General features: G+C 37.5%; 1 protein-coding gene across 2 annotated transcripts in view; it reads right to left on the bottom strand.

Annotated features, from left to right (window-relative positions):
* The window catches only part of LOC131036499 (uncharacterized), a 90,388-nt gene that overhangs the window by 70,695 nt on the left and 6,208 nt on the right, over positions 1 to 13,485 (bottom strand). The gene's annotated exons all lie outside the window — the stretch shown is intronic.

Below are 13,485 nucleotides of genomic sequence, written 5' to 3'. Positions count from 1 at the left end.
AGATTGACAAAGAGTTTCACATTTAACAAGAGACTAAATAGATAGCCTTTGCAGTTGCATATCAAGCCCAAGATATTTTGTACTTGTTATCTGAGTCCAACAATATTTTTTGTTCATAATCATGATTGAATCTATCAAGAGATGAATTAATGCAGCACATTAAGAAGGAAGAGAAATGGGTATACAAGTCGCAACTGGCACTCCTGTTGTCACTCACCCACAATTTGCAAATAACAACGTTTTATATGGTCGAGCAAGCAAAAACAAAGCTAAGACTATCAAAAGCACTCTAGAATCAAACACACTTGTCTCAGACCAGTGTATAAATTTGGACAAGTCCAAAAATTTCTTCTTTATATTAGAGGTATTTTGCAAGAGCGGATAACAAACATTTTGCATTTCTTGGTCTTTTCTTTGCCAAGCAAATATCCAGGAGTCCCTTTATTCAAAAGAGCTGGTAATTTTCTCTCTATGGCACATTGATTGATTCTTGCAAAAATAAAATGTCTTCATGGAAGAGGAAGCAATTGTTTTTTGCCAGCAAGATTCTCATGTTGAAATCAATCATAGTAGGCTTTAATATCATATTTGAGGATGACTTTCAAAACAATTAGGGACCCGAACCAAATCATGTGGCGCTTTTTATAGCAAGGACCAAAGATCAAGAAGATCCCCCTCCACACCTAGGGCATAATCTGTGCTCCTAAATCAGATAGAAAAGTTGGTTTGAGAAAACCAAGCATTGGGTACCAAACAAGTTCGACACGGAATAAGATTCTGTAAGAGAAAGATCTGGACTCTAGGAATTCATCAAGAATTTTAACAGCAATAGACCCATCAACAGCTCCCACACATGGAACTTCATGTTAAGTCACAAACCTATTATAACCAATCATCTTGCTTGGGCAATTTGAAGTGGCCTCCAGGCCAATTTTTCGAAAGACTAGTAGAATGATTATCCCTCTTTGGGGGACCAAAATTATCTTGCAAAAGCTAGAGAACTCTTTCCTTAGTTGGGGCTTCAGAGGAAGAAATTATCTTTTCTACTACACAAAGAATGGGGTGGTCGAATGGAGTTGGAAAAACAAATCTAGCCTAAGAATGTTGAAAGTGTAAATTGTTGAAACAAGAGTTGTTACACAAAAAAGTCTTCATCAAGGAGAAGATGACACTATCAAATGGTCATGATCAAAATCGAGTTAATACTTTGCCAAGACAAGATACAAAGTGGCCTATTCCCCACACACCTGGGAGGATTGACCAGCATCAAAGTAGTGGAACAAGATGTATCTTCTAAAAGTCGAAGCTTTTACCTAGGCAACATTACACAAGTGAATCCTCATGTGAGAGAGATTAAAGAAGATTTGGTTATGAGCAAAGATGAAAAACTCTTACTCAGCAATAACTCTTTTGGCCCAAAATTTTAAAAAAGCAAGACTTGGCAAAAACTCAGGAAAAAATCGCCAAATTTATCGAACATTTAAAAATATATAATTTATTAAAATATTCTTGAAAAAACCCCATATACACTAAATTTATAGAACATAATAACATATTACTGGTTTCCATCATATATAAATCACAATTTGAGATAAATGAAAAATAAATTGAATGAATGATTCAATAATCAGATGATTACATTGAACGATATACACACGTATATATAGAGGTTACAAGACGATGTTCTATAATTAGAACATAACGTTAAAGTAAAAGATTAAAGAGCTAAAAGCTACATTAAGCTTAAAAGCTAATTAACTAAAAAGCTAAATGACCATTAAACAAGGAACTAAATATAGGTGACTAAAATATAATTAAATATTCTAACAATAAATACATATCATAAAACAAAAAACAAGTGCAACCTCTAAATAAATTTGAGTCAAATAGATATCATAGACCACAAAACAACTACAATCTCTGAATAAATGTTAAGTTCAAGCTTTCGTATCAATGAAAATCAGAAATTATAAATTTTGTCTACGACTAAAGCTCAAAAACGTTTGTTGTCGCTAAGTGGGTGTTGAAGTAGATGGTGTTGTTGCTGCAATATCCTCACTAGGTGCCCCAATAGGTGAGGAAACTGCCTCTGCTAGATCACCAACCTCGTCTTCTGCCTCCTCACATCTACCACTTTTTCTGCCCACTCAGTTGCCTCCCTCTCCAACTCAGCTAAGTGATTGTTAGTGAAAACTGGTTCCACATCAACATCAAGAGTAGCACCATCAGGTTCAGCAATCTCATCCACTAAAAATGGATCAATGTCATCTAGGTCAGGTGCTTCATGTGAACCCTGCCCTTGTACCCTCTTTTCATACAATCGAAGGTTGTACTATACATATAGAAGGTCATTCAAGCACTTTTGAGTCAACCTATTGCGTTTTTTTGTGTGAATGGCCTCAAAAACACTCTGATTGCGCTCACAACAAGAAGCACTACAAGGCTGAGATAATATGTGGATTGCAAGCCTTTGAAGATTAAGCATTGTGGCACCAGAATCTTCCCACCACAAATTTGCAAGGATAAAAAATTGCCATTTATAACTTGGTAAAGATTGAAATAAATGATAAGATAAATTTAAGAGCACATTTTTTTACCTAGCGGCAGAGTGTCTCTCTTACAAACGCAAATAGGTGAAAAAAACAATGGCCCTTCTTCCCTCTTAAAACTCTATAACTAATCAAGTATGAGGTCCTGAATTTTCTCATCAACAACTAATGTCTAAATACATGTGTTCAAGCGAACTTCAACCTTTGCATCTGCTTTGAAAGTGGGGGAGGAAAAAAACTTGGGGTTCAAATAGTAGGCAATAGCATGAATATGTTGGTGGAATTGTCGGTTCCACTTCAGATCAATTATGCACCATATGGGTTCACATTTGGTCCTGTCTCACCCATACAAGTGTTGAATTGCCTCTTTGGCCTTATCCATGGCCTCATATAGATACCCTATGGGGTTTTATCTTCATCCACCATTTGTAGAACCCTCACCAAAGGTTCTAACAACTAAATATGAAAAATTTAACAAAACTCAATTAAGTATAATATTAGAAAATTAAAAGATAAATCATCATACGAAGTTTGAAAAATTACATTGATGATGTCCTCCATGTGTTTGGCAAATCTATAATCAAAAATGGTCTTCACAACCTTCTTTGCTTCAAACTTCCTAGAATAAGGACTCTCCAACCATCTTTCACTCTCAAACATCCGCTTCAAGTTGGGCAATACACCTAATATGCTCTGTAAGTTGAGGAAATTAGTGTCAAAATGTGTGAGTCCTGAACATACAAGATCCTTACCATCAATGTGTTGTCTCATAAGCTTCAAGACCCATGTGTGGTTGTAAGATGTACTTTGTGATTTCCCTTCCATCTTCAACCACATTCTTCACCCAACTTAGTTTCCCTATGTCCTCAAGGAGCAAGTGAAGGCAATGAGCAGCACAAGGGCTCCAAAATAATGTCAAATGCCTAGCCTGTAGAAGTTTGCCGGTTGCCACATATGCAGCTGCATTATTTGTCACAAACTGAATAACATTTTGCACTCCCACTTTTCTCACCACCTCATCCAACATGTTGCACAAATTTGGTAAGTGTCCTTCATTTGAGGCATCAAACCATTTTAAAAAAAACTTGTGCCCCTGAAGCAACTAGAAAGTTGGTAAGTGTCCTATTCTTGCCATCCGTCCATCCATCAAATAAAATGGTGCAGACATTCCTTTTACCAAATCCTCCTTTTTTGTTCCACTAGTTGTAGTGTGTTTTGGACCTCATCCTGCAATAATAACCCACTCAACTCATAACAATTTGGGGCCTTGAACCCCTTACCTGCCACAGTCAATGTAGTGACCAATTGCTCCCAATATGGACTAGAAGCAATACCAAACGCAATACTATTGTAATACCAAAATCTAGCACATGCCACATTTGCCTGTTGATGCACTACCTTACTCCATGAAGTACCTTGCAATCCAAGTTGCATAGTAGTAGTGTTAAAAGGAATGAAATAACTAGACATATTGTTGCCCACCCCCAAACTTCCCAATCCTATAGAACTGAAATTTGTCATTGGTGCTGCCATTGCCTCCGTTGTCCTCTATTTATCTGCCTTCTTTTGCTCATATAAAAGCCTTTCTTTTGCCTTCGTCTCAACCTCTTCAAGTCAATTGTCACATGGCATAATATTCTTTCCAATGATCCGTGCAAGGTGATATTTGAGTTGGTGTGTGCGACCAGTCATAGATTTCATGCAATGGTTACAAATAACCTCTCCTTGCACTCTACCTGGTGTGTCATGTTTCCATAAAGTATCCCTCTTTCTCCCACCACCTCTAGTTGTAGAAGCCATTGTCTTTTATAAAAAAACGAAAGAAACCTAGCAAAAGAGAAAGTCAACATAAAAAATTAATAACAAAGTCATTTGAGTAAATTGTAAATTGTGCAGAGATCAAATAGAAATTTGTGTCTTGTATGTAAATTTTGAGTACCAAACAGATTGCAATTTGAATCTTTCATGATAGATATGTCGTTTGCAGATTTAAATATTTGGCGAATCTTACTAGGTTTGAATTTTGAAATTTAATATTTGGTGACAGACATTCAAAAATACATAAAAAAATTATAAAATGGTTGATTTAAATTTTAATAGTTTGTATAAATGATTTTTAATGGTTTGTAATTGTTAATGATTAATTTTTTATTATTTTAAATGATTAATTTATAAAAATGATTTATATGTTTTAATGGTTTGTATTTTGTAATTTAACAATTGAAAAACTGGTATTTATTATATTATTAAAATTGATATTGCATGTAGCAATTAACTGTTAAAATTAATTCCATACACAGTTGGGATAGACGATCAAGTGAATAGTGTAATTCGACTTCTGGAATGGGAGAAGGAAACAAATGTAGCAATAGCAGTTATTTTACACGGTTTTGGAGGTATGGGGAAAACAACCCTTGCAGATGCAGCCGTTGCCACACTCGATATTCAAGGATGGAACTAATCTACACTTGTGCCATTTCAAAGCATGGGAAATGTTGAGGACGGTCAATGAGAGAGATACAAGAAGTGTTTGAGAAACGATTCATAACTTTGTATTTGTTTACAGGTCTGAGGGTGAGAGCTATGGAAGATGTAAACCAAAACGAAATGCACAAATCGTAAACCTGCCCTACCCTCATTTTTTCCTTCCGTCGGCATCCCCATGCCCTCTCTCCCACTTGAAAATGAACACATTCTATCGCAGATGAAAACACGTCTATATCGCTTTACAAAAATTAAAGTTTTCCTTTAAAAATGATACACGCTTTTTTAACTGTGATTTTTCATGTTTTACATGCGATTTTCTGTGATTTTTTGTAGAAACTCTATGCCATTTTTTTGCAGAAAATCTGCACCAACTTTGACTAAACCGTGAGTCAAACAATTTATTGCTGATTTTTTCATCCTTGGTCATGAGGATCTGTTGGTTGAAAATTTTGTACACTTGGGGAAATATACAAAATTGTGGTTTCGACCACAGCACACGAGTAAAAACTCTCCTAATTAAGGGAAGGCTCCCCCTATCTAACTACAACTTGGAAAATAAAATGAGATGGGACAGCAATCTTTCTTCTTTTTTCAAGAAAGACAATATCCTTTTCTCTTCACAGAAAAGGATAGCGATTGAATAACAGCAGTAACCACTTTCAAGTGAAATAAGAGAAAGGAAATGAAGTTTCCTGAAAGCACAAAGACTTCGGTCACTTCCTTCGGGACGGGACAACAATATCAAGCTCAAAGACTTGACTATTGGAAGTCCTATCTACCCTTTGCTATACTAAATTTTACAACGAATAAAAGATAACAGCTCAAAGATTGAAATAATCTATTCTTACAACACAAAGACAAGAACTAATGCAAGCTCAAAGACTTGCTGCTATTTCTTATCACAAAATAATTTTTTCTCAAAAACAGACGCAAGCTCAAAGACTTGCTGCTCCTTCAAGAGAGTTTCCTATTTTAATTAATCTTCTCTACTTGCAGCTCAAAGACTTCAAATCAGATTGGACTAAGCTCCTTTAGAAACACTTTGCATAGAAGAAATAAAAGATTCAAACTCAAACACGTAGCTCAAAGACTCAAAACTTGAGTAATCCTTCTTTATTATTCTTCAAAACCTTCAATTCACATACATAAGCTCAAAGACTTCTTGCTGTAAATTTGGCTTGCTTTCAAAAAGATATATATTACAATGGACCTCTCAAGTATTTATAGAATAGGAGCCTTGAGAAAAAGGTGGGAGGATCTTAACTAACTTGAGAGATTCTCTCAACCACCAAGACTCATTCAATAAATAACTGAGACTTCATTAACTAACTAAGAGTTACTCTAACTAACTAAGACTTATTCAGACTACAGTCCTAATCGGACACAACTTGTAGTTACCTTACATGTAATTACAAAAGTACAGGTAATGTGTAACTTGCATTTTACATAAACTGCTTTTACATGCATCTTGTTAAAACAAAATTACAACTAAGAAATTACAAAAAGAGAGAAGATTCAACTAAGTGCTGAAAAACACTTAAGTTGAATTTTGTGAAGACATGAATCCTTGAAACTTCCGGATGCTTGCTTGTAGTTCCTCGGGATTCGGTTCATGAGTGTTCTTAGCAACTACCATAGTCTTCACAATAGTGTCGTGGCAGCGGAGAAGCGCGGAATTGTCTTTATCCAAGATGGACTGAATCTCATGCAAAAAGGCTTGGTGTTTCATCAATGTTTGAATTGAAACTGCCGAGAATTGTTCACTCCTCCATTCACCGTGAATCCTCATCTGTAAATCCGCAAGAACCTCTTCTTCTGGAATTAGTTCTCCATCCTGACTTACTATATTGCAAGAGGCCCTTTCACAATGTGAGACAATACCTTGATAAACTTCATCCCGGAATTTCCTTGCATCGCTGATCTCTTCGATGAGGGATTTAAGAACAAGAGTTTTGTTTTCCATGAGTTCCTCGAATTCCAAGTACATGACCTTGGAAGAAATGATGGCGTGATCCTGCGGGATATTGAGCTGTTGTTGGGGCATGGTACGCCAGATTGCCAGACTTTTCTCAACACTTTCCAGATTCTTTTTGAAAGTGTTAGAAGTCTGATCCAATTTCTCCTCAATGGTTTCCAGCTTAGACATTATTTGAAAAATGTCTTTTATCACTTGCACGCATTGATCATGAAGCTGATCAACCCAGGAATCCAGTGCTTGTACTTTCTGAGCAGCTCTTTCCACTCCACGAATCGATTCTTGGGAACCAGAAGAACCTATAGAGTTACTCCCTTCGGCAGCAGGTTTTGTGATTTTATGGATGGCTGCCATGAGCTGTCGATTTTCTTCTTCTAGCTTGTTTTTCTTTGCAAGAAGATCGTCACATCTTTGCACTAGTGAAGCAACAGAAAACTGAGCATCATGTTTAATAACCTCATGTGTTTGCTTGCCCAATTCTACCTTTGTAACCTTATAATCAGCAGCTGACATTTCATCAAGTGGTTTATCTGCAATAGGTTCCACAATTTCAGCTACTTTCATCTTGTTGCTATCAACAGTTACCCTGGAAATAGTCTTCGCCTTCTTAGCAACTTTAGATCTGGACTGTTTGAGTTGCTGGTAGTCAAAGGCATCAGGTGAGATCTCTTGCTTCTTTCTTTTCGGGGTGAAAGAACTAAGCCATGGAGGCAAAGTCATCAACTCACTTCCTGTAGCAGCTGTAGGCAAAGGAGAAGCAGTTTCTGTTTGAATCACCATGGTCACCCTGGGAGGAATATCTGTTTGAATAGCGACTATGTTTTGCTCAGTTACCAACGGACATGAAGATTGCCTCATGAATTCTTCAAAACCAGAAGTGGAAGTGTCAATTTCTGATAACTGAATGCAAATGGGAATATCTTCAGGAACTTTCAACACACTTTCTCGCTGTTGATCAGGAGAAGGCTCGTATGCTGAAATGGGAACTGCATTCTGAGGAGACTCATCAATGAGCAAATCAGGAGGAGAAAGAGGCATCTCAATGGAAACTGGAGGAATGACCTCGTGAGGCGTGTCTAGAACTGGAGACTTAGGCGCATCATCAGATTGCTGCCCCTCTTCTGGATTATCCAGATCGACCACCTGAACATGGAACCGTGATTTCTCCTTCCCACGAGTAGTTGTTTCTTCAGGTGGAAGCACTACTGCACGACTAACTCGTAATTTGATCCTTGTGCTTGAAGATGAAGCACCCTCCTTATTATCAATCTGAATCTCAGACTTCCGTCCAAGAGGCCCTGTAGAATCATCTTCTTTACCAACCTTGATTTTGATAAGTCTAACAGCATTGCTTTTCAACCATGCGTTAGTGTTGGCCAAGATAGGCTGAAATCTGTCAAGAATGGAGACGCACTCTTTATGTGACCATTGGATCAAAGGAAGTGGAGCTTCCTCAACCCTCCGTGAAGTGTATTCAGGATCAAGTATACGTCCGTCATCAATCATCCCTTGTGGGATATCTGCCAAGTTCAAGTCAACAATTTGCTCAACAGTGAGCCTGCAGTAATCCATCTTCAGAACTTCAGCTTCTGTGCGGAGATCTGCCCAAATGTCTTCAATGCGATGAACATGCACAAAGGATTTCTTGATCTTTTCCTTCATACCTCTATAATCAAAATCAGCTCTAGTTTTGAACCTCTTAAGCTTGATTTCCTGCAATTCAACCTCCATGGCCTTAGCCTTCACAGATGTGACAAGGGAGTATCGACCAATTTTCAATGGATTTGTGCTGGAGATCCCCATTCCAACCTTGTGTCTAGCAGACTGAAGAGTATGAACAGCCATAATCTGTCTTCCCAACTCCATAAGAATTATCCTATCGGTCGGGTATCTTGGAAGCATGTATGGTTGTCCATCATAGCACCCAATCCTCATGTAGGTGAAGGTGGGAAATTGCAGGAATAAGCACCCATACTCAGATACCTTGACCCATGCCTCATCTGATACTCGTTTATTTCTGAGATCCATGTCAAACTGACACATAAAATATCCAAAGAACGCGTCTTGAACTCTTCTGAAATGTAGTCTGCTAGGTTTCAAAGGCAGCTGGTCATAATATTCCCAAACTGGTATGAGCGAGCGATCACCCTTGGTAGAAAGACCTGGAAAGTGTCTAAGTGATGCTGCTAAATATACCAAATAAGAATTCATAAAGGTGGTCATAGTGGTAGGAACCGCTGCAAGCTGTTCGCACAAAGCATCGCTGATGATTTCACCCCATGAAATGTGATGCGACTGCCGTATGAACATGATGAATTGATACATCCATGGCTCAAAGACATTAGAGTGCTCAAGGCCTAACATTCTGCTGAGAAGAGTGATGGTGTCTCCTATCTCCCACTTGAAATCACAACGGTACAACTTTGCCCATCTTGAGAAGGAAGGACGTGGCTCATGAATCCACCTATTGATGTGGCGCTTGCAATCTTTTTCTCTTTTCACATAATACTCTGCTGCACTTTCTTTGGTGATTTCCATATAAACAGGTGCAGGAGGTATTTTGAAGACCTTCTCGATTGTATCCGCATCAAGACGAATTATGGCTTCACCATCATCATTTTTTATGACTCTTGACTCTTTGTCAAAATGATGGGCGCATGCAAGAACAAATTCAGGTTCTAGGGCAGCCACTGGGAAAGAAGACGCATGATGGATATGGCTGTCCAACAGCCGCTGCAAGTTGTTATCCTGTGGATCTTCTACCCTGTGAATGAATTCTGCCATATCAACGTGCCCTATTTCTGTGTCCCTGATGCGATCCAATGGAGAAGATACCTGGGAAGGTGCAACCTCATTCTGGTATTTGTCATATTTGTATTTCATTTTCTTTGGAGTTGGCGATGCCGGCAAATCTGACATTGATTGCAAACCTGGAATGCTGTGATGAAGACTTAAAAGGGTTAAGGCCACATCATAATCAGCTGCAAATATCATTCTTTCTTTTTTCAAATGGGTAAAACTTTGATCTCTGAATTTCACGGTTTTGTGAGAAGAAGAGGGAAGACATGTAGAAATGGGAAAATCTTGACTTTGACCAATTTCGGATCTTGGGGGAATTTTCGCAAGTATACAAGTTGGAAAGTACATACATGCAATCGGGATTTTAAAACCCGAATACAAGTATACTTGTAAATTCGAAAATGGAGAAACGGATGAAAAATGGGATTTTGACTTGTGGGAAATGATGGAAATGGAAAGTGCGGATATGGAGAACGTGAATGGATAGAAATGGGAATATCCGGGATAGTCATTTTCATGAAAATGGGAAGATCTTTTCAACATGTAATCCGGTTTTCAAAACCCGAATTTGCAAGAGAGGGGTATTTCACATTTTTCAAGCTTGGAAATTTAACCAAAAATGATTAAATTCCTCAACCGTAGGGGAAGAACAAGAATTTCCAGCGAACTTGTAATCGAGATTAAAAATCCTGAATACAAGCTAAGATGGAATTTTGAGAAGAATAATGCAATTTAACAATTGCATTTCAAAGGGAAGATTTCTTTCATGAAAACCAATTTTAAGGGAAAAACGACACATGCGAAGAATGCAACAAATAACGAAAAAATGAAGAAAACATGAAAATAATAAAAAGAAGAGAAGAAAAGAAGAACATACCTTGATTGGAAAATCAAAATGCTTCTCCAACAATGCAATATTTCTTGAGATGAAGAAGCAAAACTGGACTATTAAAACCCTTATCACGTTTTTGTGAAAATGCCCCCAAAAATGGCAGCAATCTTAAACTTGGAGGAGCAAAATGCCAATGAAAGTGTTCATTTCAAGTTTGTTGAAGCAAAACGATCAAGGTATTTGCTGAAGCAATAACACCAAAGGTGTTTGAAGAGGAAACAATGCCAAAGGTTTAAAACGCAGCCAAAGAGAATCACGTTTTTGCCAAAAACGTGGTATTCAATATTCATTCAATGAACCATTAAATGATGCGAAACCAATTCCATGCTCCACGCCTTGGTAGAAAAGGGCAAAACGATTTAGGAGTATGCAAGATGTTAAAGATTCAACCCCTCAAAACGTGGCATTAATGATTCACGTTAGGAAAAAACGTGGTTGCTGTTTTTAGGGTAAAAACCAGCGAATTTGTCCTTGAAATGGCATTATAGATGTCCAAAAATGCAAGAAGATAGGATGCAAACCCAAAACGCCTCCTTCATCCAACGATTCCTCCACAAATTTCGCTTTGAAAAAGTCTAAAATCGCTTCCCTCTTGCATTTCGGGTTTTGAAAAACAAATGGCAAGTTCGTTTTCTTCAAAAGGGAGCAAATCGGGTTTTGGATACAAAATAACAAAGTTCGATTTGCACTTTTCCCTCTTTCATGCTTAAAATCGGGTTTTGGATATAAAACAACAAGTTTAAAATCTCACTTTTTCACTCATTAAGCCAAAATCGGGTTTTTTTTGGACAAATGACAAGTTTAAAATTGTCAAAAATGAACTTTTATGTTAAAATCGGGTTTTAAAAGACAAACTGCAAGTTTAAAAATACTTGTAAGGGGGAAATAAAATCCCTACAACAAGTATTAAACACTTGCACACATGTAATGGGGATTTAAAATCCCTATTACATGTGAAAACCATTAAAGTAGGGGTTTTTTGGACAAATGACAAGTTTACTTGCAGTTGAGCTAAAGAACCCCTATTTTAACTAAAATGACCAAAAAACAACAAAAAGATAAAAACATTAAATGGGAAACTTAAAATAAATTACAAGTGACATATTTGTAATAAAAAAATGCACACGTAAGTGATCAAAAATTCCCCTACAAAGACCACAACAATGAATATCATTAAAACTTGCAGTTTGAAGAAAATTCTCCACCTGCAGTCTGGGTTTTAAAACCCGAAATTGAAGGAAAGGCATAGCAAACGAACCCAGAATTGGACGAAATTTGAAACGTAGTTCGAGAATGGACTGAGGATTAAGCCAGTCCAAGGATTAGTCAAAATTCCGCCTCGGGAAGCGTGCCATAGAGTAATAATTTTTATTTTTTCATAAAAATTTCATCGTAGTGGTCCTTCATTTTTGGAAACAAAAATGAGGACAACAGGATCCACTCTTAGTGTATTCTTTGTCAAGAGGCAAAAGATTTAGTGGATCATCAGACATCTCTCCATTAGCTGTCCTTATGCCGCTGCATGCTAGAATTGGTTATGAAACAGGTTGGGGTGGTTGGGTGCTTTATCCAACAATATTTTGGATCTCTTCGAGTCCTAGCTGTGGGTTGAACAAAAGTTTTTCTCCTACTTCAAAATTATTTGCCACTCAATGCTGATATGAGAATTATGGTAGGAAAGAACTAGAAGAGCATTTTGGGAAAAAAAACCTTTTTGTCCCCTCCTTGGTCAAAGTAGAGACTGCAATTGCAGTAATGATGAATAGAATCAACCAGTCAAGAATAAATCCTTCTCCTCTTGGGATCTGGAAATTTTGAAAAATTGATCTAATCTGGAAATTACCCTAGATTATGGAGCTACTGAAGTTAAATCTACTCCCAGTCCCCAAATAGGTAAATGCTTATCTCTAACTCCACCAAGACAACCAAAATTAAATTTAACAAAGCCTTCAAAGGCAACCAGGGTCTCTCTAGTGCAAGGTGCATAATTCAGGATGAAGCAAGCTCTCTTGTTCATACAGCTTCAAAGAAATCGTGATGGAACAAACAACAAAGCAGAAGTGCAGGTTCTCTTGCTAGGGCTACAGGTTTGTGATATCTTGGTCTTTCTCTGATACTATTCAAAGGTGACTAATGCTAATTGTCAATGCCATTGAAAAAAGGCATTTTTAGAACTGGAAGTTTTCAAATATATTACAATGCTTGGCCCCTGTTGGATGCCTTAGAATATTTTTCATTCTAACAATGCTTCTGAGATTTTAATCAAAAAGCAGATTTTCTTGCAAACTATGCAGTGGGCAAAGTTGAAAATTTAATAATTGATAAGTTCCCTGAGGCAAGGGAAGTCTTTGGGGAGTATTACAACAACCTCACAAGGCCTTTAACATGAGAAGGTTTGAATAGTTCATGGACATTGTTGAAAAATGTACGAGGAAGAGGGACCATCTTATGGCTTTTGATGTTGCTCAACCAATGAAGCCCTGCAAGCTTCATGCCTTTCCAGAATAAGCCACAGTGAGGATCGCAAGAAAGCAGTCTTTTCCTATAAACCATTGCTAGCCAGGAGAATACATTCAGTACCAAGTGGAGCTTTGTGACAGGTGAACCAATGCCCTATTTACTTTGATGCTTGCTCAGCTAGGAATATATTTGTTAAAAGCAGGATACAGAAGAAAGTTTTGTATTTCTTGGCAATAAAGCAGGGTGGAAAAGAAAGTAATTTTTCTGCAAGTACAAAGGTTTGAGATTTTTGTATTTTCACCGTACCCCTGATAATAGGTTTG

This window comes from Cryptomeria japonica, chromosome 5 (assembly GCF_030272615.1).
Source record: "Cryptomeria japonica chromosome 5, Sugi_1.0, whole genome shotgun sequence".
NCBI classification, from domain to species: domain Eukaryota; kingdom Viridiplantae; phylum Streptophyta; class Pinopsida; order Cupressales; family Cupressaceae; genus Cryptomeria; species Cryptomeria japonica.
The sequence above is the reverse complement of the archived record's forward strand: the minus strand, read 5'-3'. Positions and strand labels throughout refer to the sequence as shown.